This window comes from Rhinoraja longicauda, chromosome 2 (genome assembly GCF_053455715.1).
Source record: "Rhinoraja longicauda isolate Sanriku21f chromosome 2, sRhiLon1.1, whole genome shotgun sequence".
Lineage (NCBI taxonomy): Eukaryota > Metazoa > Chordata > Chondrichthyes > Rajiformes > Arhynchobatidae > Rhinoraja > Rhinoraja longicauda.
The window spans coordinates 61,698,920-61,719,666 of record NC_135954.1 but is presented as its reverse complement, the minus strand read 5'-3'; the positions used below and the strand labels follow the sequence as shown (position 1 = coordinate 61,719,666).

Here is a 20,747-nt window from a genome sequence, read left to right as displayed (position 1 = left end):
TGATTAGTACAGGTGTCAGAGGTTATGGGGAGAAGGCAGGAGAATGGGGTTAGAAGGGGGAGATAGATCAGCCATGATTGAATGGCAGAGTAGACTTGATGGGCTTAATGGCCCAATTCTACTATTCCTTATGACCTCATCACCTTATGATCTACATGTGATGCCACTTTCAGTGAACTGTGCACCTCTTCTAGATCCCTCTCTACGCAGGCATGTGAATTTTCCACGTTTCCTTGGATTTCCATGTTTTTTAAAACAATTTTCCGCGCTTTTTGCATGATTTCCGCGTTTTGCACTTTGCCAACATCGCGTTTACCAACGGGAAAATCGGATCGAAAAACAAGGAAAATAAACGATGTATAGACTTGTAATGAACATTAAGGTTCCGCTAGAGGTCGCTAGGGATTCTGCGAGAAATCCCCCGCGCCCTGGAAGTCTCCCCGAAAATGTGGCACCTAGGCTGGGCAAGACAGCCAATCTCAACCTCATCGGGACTTCCACGGCCGATCGGTGGGTTGAATTTGCAACCTGCGGCCGGGGCTCTGGAACTCCAGCCCAGCTGGAGCAGCACGTCTATCCCCATAGCCGACTTCCTTGGCCGGCTGGATAAACCAGCAAAGCTCTAGAACCAAGAGTGCCAGAAAAGTGGTGGAACTCTAATGAAAAAATATTAAATTTAAGTGCAAGATTATATAACTAAATTAATTAAGACGGGGTTAAAATATAAAACACAGCAGAAAAGCCAATTACCACCTTTTTTGGGCTGATTATCAATTATTGGGCAAATTTACTTAAAAGTTTTTAGGATACAGTGACATATTCACATTATTTTGTAATGTTCGTTTTTACTTTGAAATGCACTAAAAGAGGCTTGAAACTGGTAATTTTGTATGAAATTTTCCAAAAAAATTCTCTTTTTTTGACCCTCACTGTAAGTGCAAGCGCTTGGCTTTTTTCCTCTTTTTTTTTTACCTCACTCACATGCATGTCTACAACACTTCCCAATAGATGGGGGGGGGGGGTCCCATTAGATAGCAAAATGTGTCGTACCGGGAGGATTTAGGGTTTTGATTTCTATAATGTAAGTTAACTGGGTTAATTGCATTTCATTTTCTCTACTTTTATTTCTAGGTTATCATTTGGGTGATATTTTTGAGCTAAAATAACTAACTGCTCATTTATATTTAGAAAGTGTGTCGAGAAATCCGCATGGGAATGCATAGTGGGCAGACTATTTAATTGACTCGTACCATGATCAGGCCATGATTAACTACTGCAAGACCAATCGCATATTTATTTATCAAATCAATTTATTTTTGCTGTGTGAATGTATCTGGCTTAGTGAGCTTTTATTGCCTATTCCGAAAATGCATGAGAAATTGGTGGTGAACCACCATCTTGATTTGTTGCATTCCTTATGTGGGGATTTCCAGATTTTGGATAGATAATCAGTCTGGGATGTTTTGTTTTCCTTGGTCGTGGGGTCACAAAGTTTGGAGGTGCAGTGTGATTGGTCAAGATCAGTAAGCACACTGCATTTTTAGGTGGTACCCACTGCAGTCAAAGTGTGCTGGTGGTGGAAGAAATTATTGTTCAGAATGGTGGATGGGATATCATCAAACAGGCTGCTTTGTTCTAGACGGCATGGAGCTGGTTACAAATTGTTGGAGTTGAACTCAGCTTGGCAAATACAGCATTGCATCACAATCTAAGACTGTACTATGTAGTTGGTGGAAAGATCTTGGAGTGTCAGGAGGCAAGTCAATTTCCACAGAATTCTCAGCCTTTGATTTATATGGCTGGTCCTGAGCATTTCTGATTAATAGTGACTCTCTGATTTTGACGTTGGGGGACTAGACAATAGTAATATTGTCAAGATATTGTTTTGTTATGACAAAATGTTAATTATGTTTGTTACAAATTTGAAATATTCTGTTACTTCCTGATTTCCTGTGTTTGTTCTCCAGAAAGTATTTTCAAAGCTATCTTTACCAAGTTGCAACTAATCCGAATTTGTCACACTGCCTGACCCGCTGAGTTACTCGAGCATTTTGTGTCTATCTTTGTTTTGTTAACCTCTGGCTAAAATTGTAGTAGTGCCCCAAAGTAGAATTGTTTAGGTTCCTTCAACGTGACGAGTCTTTTGGTTCAAGATTCAACCCATTATTCCGAAAAGATTTTAACTGCTACACTATCATGTTATGGCGATGCAGTAAATTTTTATACTCAATTTTATGCAATGGATAAATCCTGGCATCAGCCTTTGGCGGGATTCTTTGAATCTGTTTTAATTTTTTACAGATTTCTGATCAGCTCAGTTCATACTTCATGCCAAGCCTTTTGTTCAACCTAAATGACTGACTGTTCCAATTATCTGGTTTGTGATGTTTTCTGGATTATTTTTTGTCACAAGAAATTGCCTGATCTCTCTTGCTGTAGGAAATATGAACCAGAAATGTGCTAATGCTTTAGTAGTTTTAAAGAAGTAATGACTATGAGGGGAAATTAAGAATGTGTTGAATTAAATAAATGAGATGAATCCGGAATAGTTCCTGAGGCAAATATATCAACAACTATTGGAGAAAATAAAAATACTTTACCATTCTAATGAGCAGAATGCCATGGGGTATCAATGATATATAATATTCATAAAGTTGCTTCATGCTATTTTAAGTTGTTTAGGGTCTATTATAAAGTTACAATATTGAAATCTAATTTGAAATCCTACAATAGTTCAGCTAGTCCAGCAAATCATATTCATTATTAGTATTGTAATGGATTTGCCATTGAAGCGCTGTCAGAAATTCAGACATAAAAAGGTTTGGCAAACATCCAAACACTTGATAGTATAACACTTGATGATCCATTATACTAACTGAAAAGACTATATGTGCTCAAACGTAATTATTTCTTGGGATCTGGGTGTTACTAAAAAGACCAGCATTTATTGTCATTTCCTTACTGCCGAGTATGTTTAAGGTATTGTCCTGCTATTTTGAATCACTCAGGCCTTAAGGTGAAGGTATTCCTACAGCATTAATAGCCAGCAACAAGGAAGGAATGATGATAATTAATCTCTCAGTTCTGGTCCAAACAACTTGCTCTCAGCCTATTCTGTATGGTTCTTTGTAATAATGCTTTCTTTTAGAAATGCACTGCCTTCATAATTTGATCAATTGTAAATCACATTTAAGAATGTACACTTTCATAATCTATCAGAATTGCACAACTGCTGAAATAATGTGAATGTTCTTTTACTTATAAATGAAAAATGACAATATTCTATTTAATAGCTGTGTTAAATATAGATATAGTTTACATCTGATTGTATAATGGTTTAGTGAAATATTAATATGTGTCACTGCATCCCAATAAAGTGATAAGCTTCAACAGTTCAAAGGTTTTGTTCGAGCTGGTTGAAATTTGCACAATATACAGTAAACCCTCGTTATAACGGACAATAGCTGGGGGGAATGGTGCCAGTTATTGCCAATTGTGTGTTACAACTGAATGCAATAAAAGGCATTTCATGTGCAAAGACCCAATAATAAAATTTAGGCCAAGCAAGAGCTGCCCTGACAGGTGCCTTTTTTTCAGTGGAAACATTAAAGCAAAGCCTTACCTGCCAAAGCTACAAAGCTCCAAGGTCTCAATACAGCAATACAGGTGGCAGTGGCAGGTGCAGCTGAAGAAGTTGTGTGGGTTGGGGGTGGCGTTGGTAGGCGCGCTGGCAGAAAGGGCTGGCGCGATCAACGGAAGTGACTTGAGGGAGCAGCTGGGGTCCGGTGCTGCCGAGGGAGCCAGCGTTGGCAGGCGCGCCCGAGGAGGCGACTGGCTTCTGCAGGCTGCCCTTGCAGTGAAGTTTGGTATGTCTCCGCTGCAACTGAAATCCGTTATAAAGAGGTCGGTAAAAACGAGGGTCTTTTTGTTGCACTATTAACTTGTATGTTTTCGTGCTCTCATTAATGTGCCGTCACTAATGCATCGGACAATGACTTGGTATACAGCAGGATCATGGCAACACATCTGGTCTGGGTGTATTCATCCCTAGATTCTAAGGGGAGTAAGATGCAACCGTGGCTGACAAGGGAAGTTAGAGATGGAATAAAACTAAAGTTGTACTAGATGACACAGAGTAGCGGGAAGCCAGAGGATTGGGCAACTTTCAAAGGACAACAGAAGATAGCAAAAAGGGCAATACGGGCTGAAAAGATGAGGTAGGCAGCGAAGCTGGCCAAGAATATAAAGAAGGACAGTAAAAGCTTCTTTAGGTATGTTAAGAGAAAAAGATTAGTAAAGACAAATGTGGGTCCCATGAAGGCAGAAACAGGTGAAATTATTATGGGTAACAAGGAAATGGCGGAAGAGTTGATCTGTCTTCACTAAGGAAGACACAAACAATCTCCCAGATGTACTAGTGGACAGAGGAGGATCAAGGGAGACAGAGAAACTGAAAGAAATTTGCATTAGGCGAGAAATAGTATTGGGTAGACTGATGGGACTGAAGGCTGATAAATACCCAGGGCCTGAGGGTCTGCATCCCAGGGTACTCAAGGAGGTGGCTCAAGAAATCGTGGATGCATTGGTGATCATTTTCCAATGTTCAATAGATTCAGGATCAGTTCCTGTGGATTGGAGGGTAGCTAATATTATCCCACTTTTCAAGAAAGGAGCGAGAGAGAAAACGGGGGATAATAGACCAGTTAGCCTGACATCGGTGGTGGGGAAGATGCTGGAGTCAATTATTAAAGAGGCAATGACGGTGCATTTGGATAGCGGTAAAAGGATGGATGGATTTATGAAGGGGAAATCCTGCTTGACTAATCTTCGGGAAATTTTTAAGGATGTGACAAGTAAAATGGATGAAGGAGAGTCGGTGGATAATAATAATAATAATAATAATAATATTCATTTATTGTCATTGCAACGAGTACAACGAAATTAAAAAATAGCCAATCCTGACGGTGCGTACAAACATATATGCAATAAATGCAAAAACAAATAAATACATAAATACAATTAAATACAATTATATGACCGATTTTTTAACGGTGTTGCCTAGTGCAAGGTAGTGTTCAGTTCTCGTATGGCCCTGGGGTAAAAACTGTTCTTAAGTCTGTTTGTTCGGGATTTGATCGACCTGAAATGTCGACCAGAGGGCAGATGAACAAACAGACGGTGGCCGGGGTGGGATGGATCTTTTATTATTTTGCCTGCTCTACTGAGGCAGCGTAGGCTGAACAGGTGCTCCAGGGAGGGCAGTGAGCAACCGATGATTTTCTGGGCCGTCGTGATGACCCTCTGAAGGGCCTTCCTGTCCTTTTCTGAGCAGCTGGCATACCATGTGGTTATACAGTATGCCAGCACACTCTCGATGGAGCAGCGATAGAAGGACAACATGAGCTTCTCCTGCAGGTTGGTTTTCCTGAGGATCCTCAGGAAGTGGAGTCTCTGCTGTGCCTTCTTTACTGTGGTGATGGTGTTGGTAGACCAGGTGAGATCCTCTGCGATGTGCGTACCCAGGAACCTGAAAGCTGGTACCCTTTCCACACAGACCCCATTGATGTAGAGTGGGTCGTAATCTCCACTGGTTTTTCTAAAGTCAATTATAAGTTCCTTTGTTTTGGAGGAGTTCAGGACCAGATTGTTCACTGAACACCATGCTGCCAGCCTTTGGATTTCATCCCTATAGGCTGTCTCATCTCCTTCTGAGATGAGTCCAACCACAGTCGTGTCATCCGCGAACTTGATGATGGTGTTGGTGGGATGGGTGGGGGCGCAGTCGTGAGTGTAGAGGGAGTAAAGGATGGGGCTCAACACACAGCCCTGTGGTGAGCCGGTGCTCAGTGTAATGGTGGAGGAGAGGTGAGGGCCTATTTTGACTGTCTGGGGGCGGTTGGTCAGGAAGTCCTTGATCCATTGGCAGTAGTGTATCAAGACTTTCAGAAAGCCTTTGATTAGGTACCACACGGGAGGTTGGTGAGCAAAATTAGAGCACATGATATTGGGGGTAGGGTATTGACATGGATAGAGAATTGGTTGGCAGACAGGAAGCAAAGAGTAGGAATAAACGGGTCCTTTTCAGAATGGCAGGCAGTGGAGAGTGGAGTGCCGCAAGGCTCGGTGCTGGGGCCGCAACTATTTACAATATATATTAATGATTTGGATGATGGAATTAGAAGTAACACTAGCAAGTTTGCGGATGACACAAAGCTGGGTGGCAGTGTGAACTGCGAAGAGGATGTTAGGAGGATGCAGGGTGTCTTGGACAGGTTGAGTGAGGGGGCAGATGCATGTCAGATGCAGATTAATGTAGATAAATGTGAGGTTTTCCACTTTGGCGGCAAAAATAAGGAGGCAGATTATTATCTCAATGTGGGCAGATTAGGTAAAGGGGAAGTGCAATGAGACCTGGGTGTCCTTGTACACCAGTCACTGAAAGTAAGCGTGCACGTACAGCAGGCAGTGAAGAAAGCTAATGGCATGTTGTCCTTCATAACGAGAGGATTTGAGTACTGGAGCAAAGAAGTCCTTCTGCAGTTGTACAGGACCTTGGTGAAGCCACATCTGGAGTATTGTGTGCAGTTTTGGTCTCCTAATTGGAGGAAGGACATCCTTGCTATTGAGGCAGTGCAGCGTAGGTTCACGAGGTTAATCCCTGGGATGGAGGGAATGTCATATGAGGAAAGATTGGAAAGACTAGGCTTGTATTCACTGGAGTTCAGAAGGATGAGAGGGGATCTTATAGAGACGTATAAAATCATAAAAGGACTAGCAAGCTAGATGCAGGAAAAATGTTCCCAATGTTGACGAGTCCAGAACCAGGGGACACAGTCTAAGAATAAAGAGGAGGCCATTTAGAACTGAGGTGAGAAGAAACCTTTTCACCCAGAGAGTGAATTTGTGGAATTCTCTGCCACAGAACGCAGTGGAGGCCATTTCACTGGATGAATTTTAAAGAGTTAGATACCTAGGGGCTAGTGAAATCAAGGGATATGGGGAAAAGGCAGGCACTGGTTACTGATTGTGGATGATCAACCATGATCACAATGAATGGCGGTGCTGGCTTGAAAGGCCAAATGGCCTGCTCTTGCACCTATTTTCTATGTTTCCTCTGTCTCTGCAACTTGAAGCTAAGTGTTTACTAAAATGAGGGGAAAAAATGAACTGTCAGAGAGCATCTATTAAAAGTGAAACCAAGTCATTGTTTCAGGCCAAAGTTCAGAAGATGTCTTTTTCCTGGTAGGTTAGCTTATTTTCTCTTTCCAAAGTTACTGCCTGGACTGTAGATTATTTCCAGCACTTTGTTATGATTGTAACAAAACTGAAAACAAAAACAATAATGGGTAACTTTACTTGCTGGTATGCCTTGGCTGTCCCACCCATTTTCAACTGGTCAGATTTTCCTTAACTTAAAAAACCCTAAATATTCAGTTTATTGATATTTAATAAGTGCATTTGCCTCTTCCTGTGGTGCAGACACATCTGGAAGTTATTTACTGACTGTGACCATTTATCGAGCAATCACATTTTCCTGCTAAGTAACGGGATAAATGTTTTAAGTTTTGTTCAGCCCCAATAAATGATCTGCAATGAATAGGTTGTTCAGAATAATAGGAATAACTATTTTCATAAATGCCAGTTCTCTGCAAAATCAGATTCAGCAGAACATGCACTAAGCTTAACATCAAATTCTGGGAACCTGAATTAAAGGGGATCCTATTAAAACAAAAACACTGCTACTTTATATTTTATTTTCCTTGGGGCTATAATCCTTGTGTTGAAATGTCCTGGCACTTTTCTCCAGCCCATTATATCAGTCCCGGTATGTATTAAGCATGATCCTGGCTTGATTTTTGTGGCTGAATTTTATGACTCGATGTGTCCCACTCTTGCATTCGTGATTTTATTTTCCAACTTCAGATGGCTCCATTTAGGTCAGATTTTTTTTATTTTGCAATAGAAGTGGTTTCTCTTGGATATTGCCTGGTTATTCTCAATTCATCTACATAAGTAAAGGGGAATGGGGGAAGTTGAGATTAACAGAAATTATATGAAATTAACACCAAAGGCAGAATGTTGCCAAGGATCAATATTTTGTAAAAAAAAGAGCACAATAGGTTGTCTGGACAAAAGGTAATTAAATTACATGGAAAAGGGAAAGAAAAACATTTTGTGTAATTGAATAAATAAAGGATACAATTGAAAAGGATGTTTACAGTTATATTTAAGAGAAAGTATCACCACTGGGCACCATTTAAAATTTAGACTGAAATGATCTTTTCAGGTAGATTTAGGCTTTTGGTCTTTTTCAGTTAGAAACATAGAATATAGGTGTAGGAGTAGGCCATTCGGCCCTTTGAGCCAGCACCACCATTCAATATGGTCATGGCTGATCATCGAAAAGTACGCTGCTCCTGCTTTTTCCCCTAATCCCTTTTCCGTTAGCCCGAAGAGGTAACTCTGTCTTGAAAACATCCAGTGAATTGGTCTCCACTACCTATGGCAGAGAATTTCACAGATTCACAACTCTCGCTCGGTCCAATCCCTTTTATATCTTTCTATAAGATTTCATCCTTCTCAATTCCAGTTCCCATTTTAAATATTCATTTGTTATCCAATGTTAAATATTCTTCAAGTACAGAGAGTGAATGAGATGCACTGTGTGTGTAAATGTTGAACTTTGATCTCTCCTTATTTTGTTATTTGTTGGCAGCTACATTTGTATGTTCTTACAACTGCATAATGTGTATGAAACTGCATCAATATGGACGATAACAGTTTCTACATAGATTTAATCAAAAACTGCTCTTCGGGTGGTTCATGCAGAACATAAATGAAAACATCTTAAAGTTATTCCACAAGATAAACAATGACAGCACAACATCCCCTTTTTAGCTTTTGTGAATAACATTGTCAGCTTTTTCTGTGAACTTGTACAGTTCCCATTTTGAATATTTGTACTGACTTCATGTGTTGGAGTCCTAAACTAGTGTGGTGCCCAAGTAACTTAAACCTTTTTTGAAATTGCCATTGGATGTCCTTATTATCAAGATGTTAGTATTATTGTAGACCTCTTCCCTGCTGGTGATGTCAAGTTCTTTGGATCTATAATTTACCCATATAAGGGATGCGGCCCGCGGGCCGGTAGTTTGACACCCCTGATCTAATGCAATGCATTTGAAGTCGGAAGTTGTCATGAATGTGTGGAATAAAAACAAACTCAAATCTTCATTATGATATAGATACTTAAAAGATAGCGTGCCTCACACTACAATTGTGACTTGTAGAAAAAAATAATTTTGAAATTATCTTTCAATATAAAGTCACCTACTTAATCTATTTTTTCCTATTGTTTATCAATACATTTTTGCCAATACACTTTTCCTGGAATTTTATTTAGCAAGAACACGAGAATTGCCTGCCATTGAGCCAACTTAATTAACAAATAGAAATTTGTTTACCAGTCTCTTTATTGCTAAATGTGTTCTTTTCTGCTGTAAGACACTTCCATATCTTAGACAGACTAGTGACGGACATTTACTACAAACCCACCGACTCGCACAGCTATCTGGACTACACTTCTTCCCACCCGGTCCCCTGCAAAAAGTCTATCCCCTACTCCCAATTCCTCCGTCTACGCCGCATCTGCGCCCGGGATGAGGTGTTTCACACTAGGGCTTCCGAGATGCCCTCGTTTTTCAGAAAACGGGGCTTCCCCTCCTCCATTATAGATGAGGCTCTCACTAGGGTCTCTTCTACATCCCGCAGCTCCGCTCTTGCTCCCCCTCCCCCCACTCGCAAAAAGGACAGAATCACCCTCATTCTCACCTTCCACCCCACCAGCCAGCGGATCCAACATATCCACCAACATTTCCGTCATCTACAACGGGACCCCACCACTGGCCATATCTTCCCATCCCCTCCCCTCTCTGCGTTCCGCAGAGACCGTTCCCTCCGTAACTCCCTGGTCCACTCGTCCCTTCCTACCCAAACCACCCCAACCCCGGGCACTTTCCCCTGCAACCGCACGAGATGCAACACCTGTCCCTTTACCTCCCCCCTCAACTCCATCCAAGGACCCAAACAGTCTTTCCAGGTGAGACAAAGGTTCACCTGCACCTCCTCCAACCTCATCTATTGCATCCGCTGCTCTAGATGTCAACTTATTTACATCGGCGAAACCAAGCGCAGGCTCGGCGATCGCTTCGCTGAACACCTGCGCTCGGTCCGCATTAACAAAACTGATCTCCCGGTGGCCGAGCACTTTAACTCCCCCTCCCATTCCCAGTCTGACCTTTCTGTCATGGGCCTCCTCCAGTGCCATAGTGAGGCCCGCCGGAAATTGGAGGAGCAGCACCTCATATTTCGCCTGGGCAGTTTGCAGCCCGGTGGTATGAACGTCGACTTCTCCAACTTCAGATAGCTCCTCTTTCCCTCCCTTTCCCTCCTCCTTCCCAGATCTCCCTCTATCTTCCTGTCTCCACCTATATCCTTCCTTTGTCCCGCCCCCCTGACATCAGTCTGAGGAAGGGTCTCGACCCGAAACGTCACCCATTCCTTCTCTCCCGAGATGCTGCCTGACCTGCTGAGTTACTCCAGCATTTTGTGAATAAATCCATATCTCAATTATTTTTTGATTTCATTCATTATTCCCGTAGACCAGTCAATGGTCACGATGAAAACAAAAATGCACTTGAAAAAGATTTGCATGTTTGTATCTCCTGTTTTGACTGATGAGTGGTATAGAATTTTGTTGAGCGATTGTACGATCGATAAGCCAAATCATCAGGAGCACTGATTTGAAACATATTATTAATTGTGGCTGTGTATTGTTATTTTTAGTTTGATATGAAAACTAATATGTTGTAATTTATTAACTGTCTATTTGCTATCAGACAAGAAAAGTCAGAAATCATTACCCTACTTACTTAATATGTCGGGAATTATTCCTTGTGGATTGTTGTTTCATCAGCATAATCTGCTTGCAATATTTTTTTGCCATTATCACTTGAGACTCAATAATATGGGTAATTTAGGTTCAGTTATTATACCAGGCGAATTTAGAGCATGCCCCCCCTCCCTATCCCCAATCCCCCCCCCCCCGAACTTCAGTTCTGACATTTTGATTCCCTTTGGTCATTTAATTACCTGATCACAAAGAAGATAAATTAAACCATTGAAAAGTTTGAATTTTATGATAATGTTTTCATGGTAATTGATGGATATTATTTGCTCCCAATCATCTCAATTTCCCCATCCAGTCAACATCCTGGGTAGCGCCGCGATGGCAGCCTCGCCAACAGTCTGTCTTTTATTTGTCCTTTTCTTTTAGTTTTAAAAGTTTGTGTTATGTTCGCTGGTTTGTTTTATGTGGATCGGGGGAAACTGTTTTTCAATCTCTTACTTTGTTAGAGATGCGATCGTTTTCCGAATCGTATCTCCAGTCGCTCTGCGGCTTAACATCGTGGAGCTGGAGGCCTTGCTCGGGACTGACTTTGAGCCCCACCGCGGGGCCGCAAAACGTACCATCAGAGCGTGCGATCCCTTGCCTGGGATCGAGACTCCAACTGCGCCCTGCGGATTTTACCATCGAGGAGCTCGCAGTCTCGGGTCAAGACCGATGTTGGAAACTCCAGCGGCAGAAGGTTTTCGACCAGCCACGACACGGAGTAGATCGCTTGGCGCGGGGGAGATTCCCCCCTGATACTGGAGCTTGATCACCCCGATGCGGAGAGCCCAAACGCCGCTGGCTATGGGAGTCAAGATCGTCCTGTCAACGGCAGGCTCGAGGCTCCCGACCGTGGGAGAAAAAAGGGAAGAGATCGATCTTTTTTTCGCCTTCCATCACAGTGAGGAATATGGAGAAGTCACTGTGGTGGATGTTTATGTTAAAATGTATTTTGTGTGTTCTGTTGCTTTTAATTGTTATGACTATGGCAAAATAAGTTCCTCGTATGTTGCAAAACATACTTGGCTAATAAAGTATGATTATGGTTATTATGATTATGATGATGATTATTGAGGATATTTTCTGAACTTAATCCAGCTAGTTTAAATTAGTGTGATGGAAGAGTTGGGGACTATCAAATGGGTTAGTTTTGGAGATACAGAGATACACTCCCACTAGCAATAAATGTACACTAGTTCGATCCAACAGATTACAGACAATTTACAGAAGCTAATTAACCTACACACCTGCACGGCTTTAGAATGTAGGAGGAAATCGGAGCACCTGGAGAAAACCCATGTGGTCACAGGGAGAACATACAAACTCCGTACAGACGGCACCCATAGTCAGGATCGAACCAGGGTCTCTGGCGATATAAGGCAGCAACTCTACCGCTGTGCAATTGCGCAAGAGCTTCAGTTGGTGTAGCTAACTAAAATCAAACATCTCAACCCAGACATTCCTCGGTACAGCGGTTAAATGATGCATGAGTTGAATGGGAGAACACTTCCCAAATATCAAAAGTGCTACTCAAGTTCCCATAATTCCTCTTTATCTCAAGGATATTAACAACAACCTGCCCCACAATACTGTAAATGAATTGCCTCTCTTGAGCTTCAAAGTATTTATTTTACTAATTGTGCTGCTATTTTAAAAGTTCATTATGCTCGGCCAGTGAAGTACTGTATGTCTAAAATGCACCCTTTGCATCACTGTGAATATAACATTTGGCAGGAATTCATGTTTATGCCCTACTTTGTTTATATGGCTGGAGTAATCAGTAGCTAATTGCATCAGGATTGGTATTAGCTCTCAATGATTAACACTGCTGAAAATAAATTGTTAAAATTCTGTTTTCATATTTTTCTGTTTTCTATTCTAAAGGTAGTCTTGAGCACAGTTCAGGAAGCCGGTGTGAAATTGTGAAGAGTCAAACAAGTCATATGCAATATCTGTGTGTATGTAAAATGGCCGATGGAGTTGAATGAGTGCGAGGTGTTGCAATTTGGGATGTCGAATGTTAGGGAAAAGTATATAGTTAATGGTAAAACCCTTAACCGCATTGATGTTCATTGGGATCTTGGAGTCTAAGATCATAGCTCCCTGCCAAAACAAGTAGAAAGAGTGGTAAAGGTGGTGTAGAGTAATCTTGCCAAAATTTGTTTTCTAATACTTTGGTTTGCTACATTTGGAGTAATGCATGCAATCCTGGGGTCCCCATTACAGGCAGGATGTAAAAGCTTTGGGGAGAATGCTGCCTCAATTAGGGGGTTTTAGTTTCCAGGAGAAGTTGGACAAACTTGGATTGTTTTCTGTGGAACGTTGGTGTTGAGGTGTGATCTGATAGAAGTATCTAGGATTATGAGGGACCTAGGGTTGATAATTGGAACTTTAGTCCCCAGGGTGGATATGTTAACGACTAGAGGGCCTAGCTCAAAGGTGAGAGGGACAAAGTTAAAAGGAGGTGCGGGGTGATTGGAACGCTCTTCCAGGGGGTGGGTGGAGGCAGAACACTTCATTTGAGAACCTTTTTGGTAGATGGAAGGATGCAAGCAGAGGAGATTGAACCATGTTCAGCATGGACTTTTTGAGCTGAAGGGTCTGTTCCTGTGCTGTACTGTTCTGTGTTCTTTACATATGGATTTTGATTGTGAGGATTGCCTGTCTTCCTGAACATCACGTCCTGATCTTGACACACTCTTCCACGATAGTCAAAAAATGCTGAAGTAACTCAGCGGGTCAGTCACCATCCCCTGATTGCCAAACATTTTAACGCTCCTTCCCATTCTGACCTTCCTGTTCAGGGCTGCCTCCACTGTCAGAGTGAGGCTGCACATAAATGAGAGGATCAGCACCTCCTATTTCACTTGGGCAGCTTACAATCCAGCGGTTTGAGTCTTGATTTATCTAATTTCAAGTAACCCATGCATTCCCTTCCTCCCCAGTTGTCCTACTAGTTTCACTGTTCATATCCCTTCATAATCACCTTCTCCACAGCCAACAATGGACCATTGTGGGCTCCTTGGCCATCATTGCCAGCCCAGACTTGTTCTGTACCTTTTCATACATTTAGTTTCCCTCCCCTGACTCAGTCTGAAGAAGGGTCTTGATTTGCGTAAAAATACCGTTAAGATGTTTCTTTACCTCATTTTAATGCTGCTATTCTGACCTTTCTAATTTCTTCAATGATCAAGCACACCTCAATTTTCAGCGGCTCTTCTTATTTTCCCTGTAATTATATTTCTGCACACCGTTTGCTTAACATTGAAAAAATGGGATACAATCAACGTTAGAATAGATCATTGATGATTCATGGAAAGATTTCTCTTGATGACTTTTTGAATGTTTGTCGTTCCATGCCTCCTTATGAATATCATGGGAAGAGATCACCAGGTGAACCAAGGAAACTAATTTGAGGATGTTCAACATTCTCATTGATTTTTGAGGATTCACTTTCTATCATTGCTTAAAGTTGAGAGAGCATTTGTCATGATGTTAAGAAGCTGAAGACCATGTAATGGGAGAGCAAAAAGACCAGTATAAATATTGAAAAGGAGCGCACTACCTCTCAAACTACCACTGAGTTGTCCTGCCAGGCATCTCCTTTCCATCTGTGAAGAATTTACAGTTCTTGCATTGGTCTCGTCAGTCACCTGAGATCCCACAAAAGTGGAATGGAATCATCATCCTCCATTCCAAGGATCAGATTATGCTGACAATGGTCAAGTATGTTTAGTTGAGATTTGTTTATTGTCACATGTACAGTGAAAAGTTTTTGTTGCGTGCTAACCAGTCAGCGGAATGACTGTACATGATACCCGTCGAGCCATCCATATTGTACAGATACATGATAAAGGGAATAAAGAGTTAAAGGGAATAACGTTTAGTGCAAGATAAAATCCAGTAAATGGTGGATGATAATTTAGTATTGATTTATCGGAGTATTGTATGTGAACTATTATATGAGACTTGCAGTCTGTATTTTGTTATTGACAGAACTAGCGCTTGTGTCAACATCTATAGAGTTTGAGGATCTTTTCCAACTAATGTTTGAATGAATGTATATTCTGGGTTCTATGGTTTGAAATCGTGTGGAAAAAATGACATCAGTGTTCTATTAATTATGAAGCAAAGTCTTAATTGACAACTTTGTCAGCTAATGAACTGGAAGAAGGGCCGGTATATGCTTGTGCTTTCAGCAGATAGTTGATTGTACAGCTAATATTGTCAATTTACTCAGAAAAAAATAATTTAAGGAACTGAGGAAATGGAACTTGAGAAAGAAACTGCAAATATGAACTAGGTAATTTAGGCAGGGAAGTAGGAAGTGGAGAATAGTTAAATACACAATGTGCATCTATTAGCTCTCAGTCACATTCAGCAATGACATTGGTTAGCCACACCTTCAATAGAATTACCCCATCATTCATACTCTATCTTCAGACATTAGTGTCACTAAATGCAGCAATTATAAAAATATAATCAATGTTATCTAACTTTGTATCTTACATTTGTGCTGAGTTTAATGTCGGGACCAGTTTTTTTGCTACCTGTTTCTCGGATCAGGCCATTGGTTAGCCAATGACTAACGGTGAGTTGCAGTAACCTCAGCTGCCAGCAATACACTGATCAGCAGGTTAAGGAATTTTGTTAATAATAAATGCCTCCAGGGAGGTCTGTGCTAGTCTGCAGCTGTGCTTTGCTGCAGTAGGTGGAGTCGGACTGTCTCCATTGCTTGGGGACAAGCTAAGCCCTATAACAACTGCAAAATGTTCACTGTGGATAAATCTGCTCTTTGATCTTATCTGAAATATTATAAAGGACTAATTATTAAAAACTGATGGAAATTCTTTCAATCTGTGAAAAAATAAGGATAGTGTAATTTCATGCAATTTGGCTAATGCTAAGTCTGAAACTTTGTGTGTATGTATTAAAGTTTTAAAATCAATCAACATTTCTTCTTTTCCCATCTAGCGTATTTGTATGGACTAAATTTGAAAAGGAATGTAAATAAATCAAATTTATTTAACCTACATGGCTGAGGCTCAGTATTTTTTTCCCTGGTATTACTTATCTGAAGAATCATTGTCAGTGTATCAGTTTTGTTGTAAGATATACAATATTTTTAAGATTAGAAGGCTGCAAAAGACTGAATTTTACAAAAGAAAATTGCCGAAAGAACAGGTATTCATTTGTACCAAGAATTGAAAGTTAAAATTTAGTTAATTTTGTGTTTCCTACATACAACATAAAATGTTTTTTTCAAACACAGTTGTATTTTTGTGTGTCTGCATTAATCATGTCATAAACTATTTTTCATATATTGTCAAATCAACTCTTACCTTTTGTTGCCGGATGAAAGATTTTTGAAGTAACTTGAATGTTTTATAGGTTTATAGTTGCATACTTTCTTTGATTAATTGCTACATGTTTTGAAACCTGAAGACATCAGATGCAATTAAGATAAGAGCACAAGAATAAAAGCTAGTATCTTAAGCAAATATCAAAGTGCTGGAGGAACTCATCAGTTCAGGAAGGATCCATGGAGGGAAATCGATAGACCATGTTTCGATTCAGATTGAAGAAAGGTCCCAATCTGGAATGTCTATCCATTTCCATCCACAAATGCAAGCAAACCCACTTATTCCTCCAGCATTGCATTGAGATGCCACTTAGCATGACGTAAATTCAGCATTTTATAATGGTATCAAACATGTTCCCTTATAATGTGGTATGTCCTTAAATTGCAGTGGCATTCTTCACATGTAGGCAATTGTTAAAGGAATGCCTATTTTCTTTCATTTCAACACTTGGGAACATTCATGAATAAAACCATTTCTAAATTTTAATTGGTAAATCTCAAATTTGCCCATCTCCAAATGATGATTGGAGATTTGTAATTAGGAGCTCAACAATTATAATTAATAAAGCCAAACCTTCACAGCATTGCTGTGAAGAATTTTGAGAGCTTTATTTCCAAATTTATTGAATTGTGCTAACACTGTAATCTTTGTTCAAACAGCTGACATTAATGCTGCTCTAGATCATGCTGTCGATTCCATTTGTTACGCCTTTCAGCAGAATGTAAATGCATCTTAGTCTCTACTATGGGTCCCACCTAAACCCCGCACACACAGTTTGTAAAATATACGATTTTTGAATGATTAAATTAGTGACAAAGTATCTTTCTTTATTTTTAGTGTTATTTTTATTTTTAATCTTTAATTTTAAGCATACAACATTTCCATAGCCAAAGGAGCCAATCATTTTAAGGCTATTCATGAGCTGATGGGTTTGCTGTCTTCAGATTAATCTTCAATACTCATTAAATGCATGGTGGATTTCAAACAAATCATAATACATTTTAAATTTTGAACACCTGCGAGGACATTTGTGCAATCCCAGTTTGTGGAAATTATTTTTTTAGACAATATTCAGGATCGTCAAAGGGAGTAGAAGGGTTAATTTTTCTTTGTGGGGAATGATTGGCATTGAACTAATGAGCAATTTGGCTGGTTGTTTTTATTTTTGATTACCTGATTGGATAAAAAACAAAGGTATAAAGTAGCATCATTCAATTTGAATCTTTCATCTTTGAATACGAGTATGCTCTTTCCAAGTCTTGTGTTTGATTTACTGTTGGCTCAAGATGGCTCTTAAGTTGCTTATTTGATTCAATTTAGAGTTTGGAAGGGGCTTTTTCTCCAGTTTGAGATGCATGAAAATGTGTAACTGTCTCCATGTTTGATTTTATCCATAAAGTAGTAGGATCAGGGAATCAGTGGCTTATTAATTTAAACATAATTTGTAATATCTTTTGATGAAAACTAAATATATTTAGTTAATTGCCTGTGAAACAGATTGATGTAATATTTGAGTAAACCTGCCACTTTCCCTATGTTAATGAAGTGAAGATCGAACAGTTTTAGTTGTGTATGTGATCATTTTTGAAATGTGCAACTTGCTTAAAGTGACCAATACAGTGAGCGTGTAATACTCTATTTTATCTGGATGGTTTTGCTTTGGCAGTCAACTGATTAACCAACATCTTTAGGATTTATTGACCACTTGTCACTGTTGTCCATTTTTAGCAGCTGTGACCCAGTTGGTAGTACATTTGATTCTAAGCAAGATGGTTGTGGGAATTCAAATCCTACTCCGGAAATTTTATTTAAAAAATTAAAGCTGATATTTTGAGCACATTGTTAGAGATGTTGCCTTTTACATGAGGCATAACACCAGAGCGTTTTTGTTCCCAGCTTGATCTTAATATAGTAAATTCTTCAAAGTGCTGAGGTATTATCTTCAATTAAAATAATGAATTAAATGCAATATATTGCTATCATCGTCTTCCTGCAAACGTACCGACTGTTGTATTTTTTACTTTGAGTAATTATGGCACTGCAGAAGTCAAACACTGCAGATCACCCTGTGGTTATGGAATGTGCTATGTAAATACAAAACTCTTGAAATAATGATTGTGTAACGGGCAGTGATATCTCCTTCGTGCAATGTAGGTAGGAATGTGGTTATTTTTCAGCTGATAAGGCATGCAATAGTGTTGACAAACCACAACTAAATTTTGGTGCTGTATAATGTAATGTATGACATAAGTACAATAGATTCAGATTTCTACCTGTCAGCCTCACTGTTGTCGCTTGACATAATTGATCAAATGTAATTGAGTCATCAGTATATTTCTATTGACGTAGGTGTGTTGTTGCTAAAAATGATCAAAGTTTTTACTGTATTTTTGCCTTTTACTTGAGGAATAAATTTGAGGCTGATAGTGGGGATTTTTTAATTGCCTGGCCAATTGACCATTGTTTAAATTTTGCAATTTCTGTGAGGATTGTCTGAGAATTAATGCAAAAAATGAATATCCTTGGTTTTCTGGAATTTAGTGACAAACTGTTAGATACATTGTTGGCTTAACAATTGTTTTTGTGTGACTTGCCATGAAATATTGTACTGACACTGCTTTTGTAGCACAACCATCAAATTCTTTGTTTGCCCACTGAAGCTGGTGTTACTGTTGCCATCAAATCTGTGCTCTACTTGAAATTAAGTATACACAATACTCCACTTTTCAGTAATATTTTAAATTATAATGAAAAATGTAAATGGAAGGATTATTTCTTAAAGTTAATTAAAATATTTTAAATGCAGAGTATTTATCGCATTCAAGTTTTATAAATACCCAATAAATGTACACTAATATGTAACAGGGATAAATATGGCTGTGCTCTAGAATATCTGTTCATGTTGAGCTTCTGCACTATGCGATGTCATTGTGTATTAACACAAGGCTTTAATTGTATCTGTTTTCTTTTTTTCATTTCTGTGTTGTCACTGCTGGCAATATTTTCATGTGAAGGGATTGACTTCCAGTTGGGTGCTGAAGATAATTCCCATCAAAACTTTTACCAACTAATGACCAGGGCTGAACTGAGATTAACTAGAAGCAGCAAGAAGAAAGTTGTCTGGTTTTCTTTTTGGGACCTCAGTGAGCCAACAGCAAGCCATGACTGTCAGGGTCCCTACTTTGGGCACCATATCCTTGAGTCAGCAAAGATAATGTTTGATCTAACTGCTGCATGACAAGTCAATATCCCTGCAAAGTTTAAGAGAAAGCAATTGTGTCTTTAATTGCGCACTGTGTTGACACTGCATATGTTGACATGAATTAGGTCATTTCGGCAAATGGGGCTCTGAATTTGTACATTCTTTCTGAGATGTGAAATTTAGTGAAACAAAGTCAATTGTGCAGAATTCCAAATTCACAAAAGGAAGCAGTTTCAAAAGTTAGGTAGGATGAAATTATCTCAAACTGAAAGCATTCGCTTTAGGTAGCCAGTATACATATATTTTATGGGGAAATGTGCAGGTGAGGGGAATTGTTCTGAGCACTGGCATGAACAATGGACCGAATGAACACCTTAAATGTCAAAACAAAATGTAAAATGGTATGAAAAATCTACATGTGTGTGATTTTGATAATAAAACAGGATAACAAATTTCTTATAATAAAGGCAACTAGTATTTTCATTAAAAAATATAAGCACTGTAAGATCCAAATTCAGATTTTTCAGTGGCTAATTCCTTCACAGTGTGTTGCTTATGTCAATATATCCATAATTCTTCGAACAACAGTGAACCGTTTATTCCTGCATCTGTCATTACAGGCACAGCACATCCAGTTTTCGAGAAATATAATCTAGCTGAAATGATTTTCGTGCAAAATGTTTATTACACAAAATGACAGCAAAATGCCCATATCGGCTGCTCCAGCTGCATTTTAGTGAAATGGACAATAGGCAATAGACAATAGGTGCAGGAGTAGGCCACTTGGCCCTTCGAGCCAACACCGCCGTTCACTGTGATCATTCACAATCAGTAGCCCTTTCCTGCCTTCTCCGCATATCCCTTGACTTTGCTATCTATGACAGCTCTATCTAACTCTCTCTTGAAAGCATCCAGGGAATTGGCCTCCACTGCCTTCTGAGGAAGAGAATTCCACAGATTCACAACTCTCTGGGTGAGAAGGTTTTTCCTCATCTCCGTTCTAAACGGCCTACCCCTTATTCTTAATCTGTGGCCCCTGGTTCTGCACTCCCCCAACATTAGGAACATGTTTCCTGCCTCCAGCATGCCCAATCCCTTAATAGTCTTATGTTCCAATAAGAGCCCCTCTCACCCTTCTAAATTCCAGTGTATACAAGTCCAGTCGCTCCATTCTTTCAATATAGGACAGTCCAGCCATCCCGGGAATCAACCTTGTGACCACTCCCTCAAT

General features: G+C 39.8%; 1 protein-coding gene across 10 annotated transcripts in view; it reads left to right on the top strand.

Annotated features, from left to right (window-relative positions):
- The window catches only part of LOC144605008 (triple functional domain protein), a 329,272-nt gene that overhangs the window by 35,833 nt on the left and 272,692 nt on the right, over positions 1–20,747 (top strand). The window contains exon 2 of one of the 10 annotated variants that reach the window (XM_078420055.1): positions 2,302–2,377. The exons of the other annotated variants lie outside the window; for them this stretch is intronic. The gene's annotated coding sequence lies outside the window, so the exon portion shown is untranslated. The remainder of the gene's footprint in view (positions 1–2,301; positions 2,378–20,747) is intronic. 10 annotated transcript variants of the gene reach the window in all.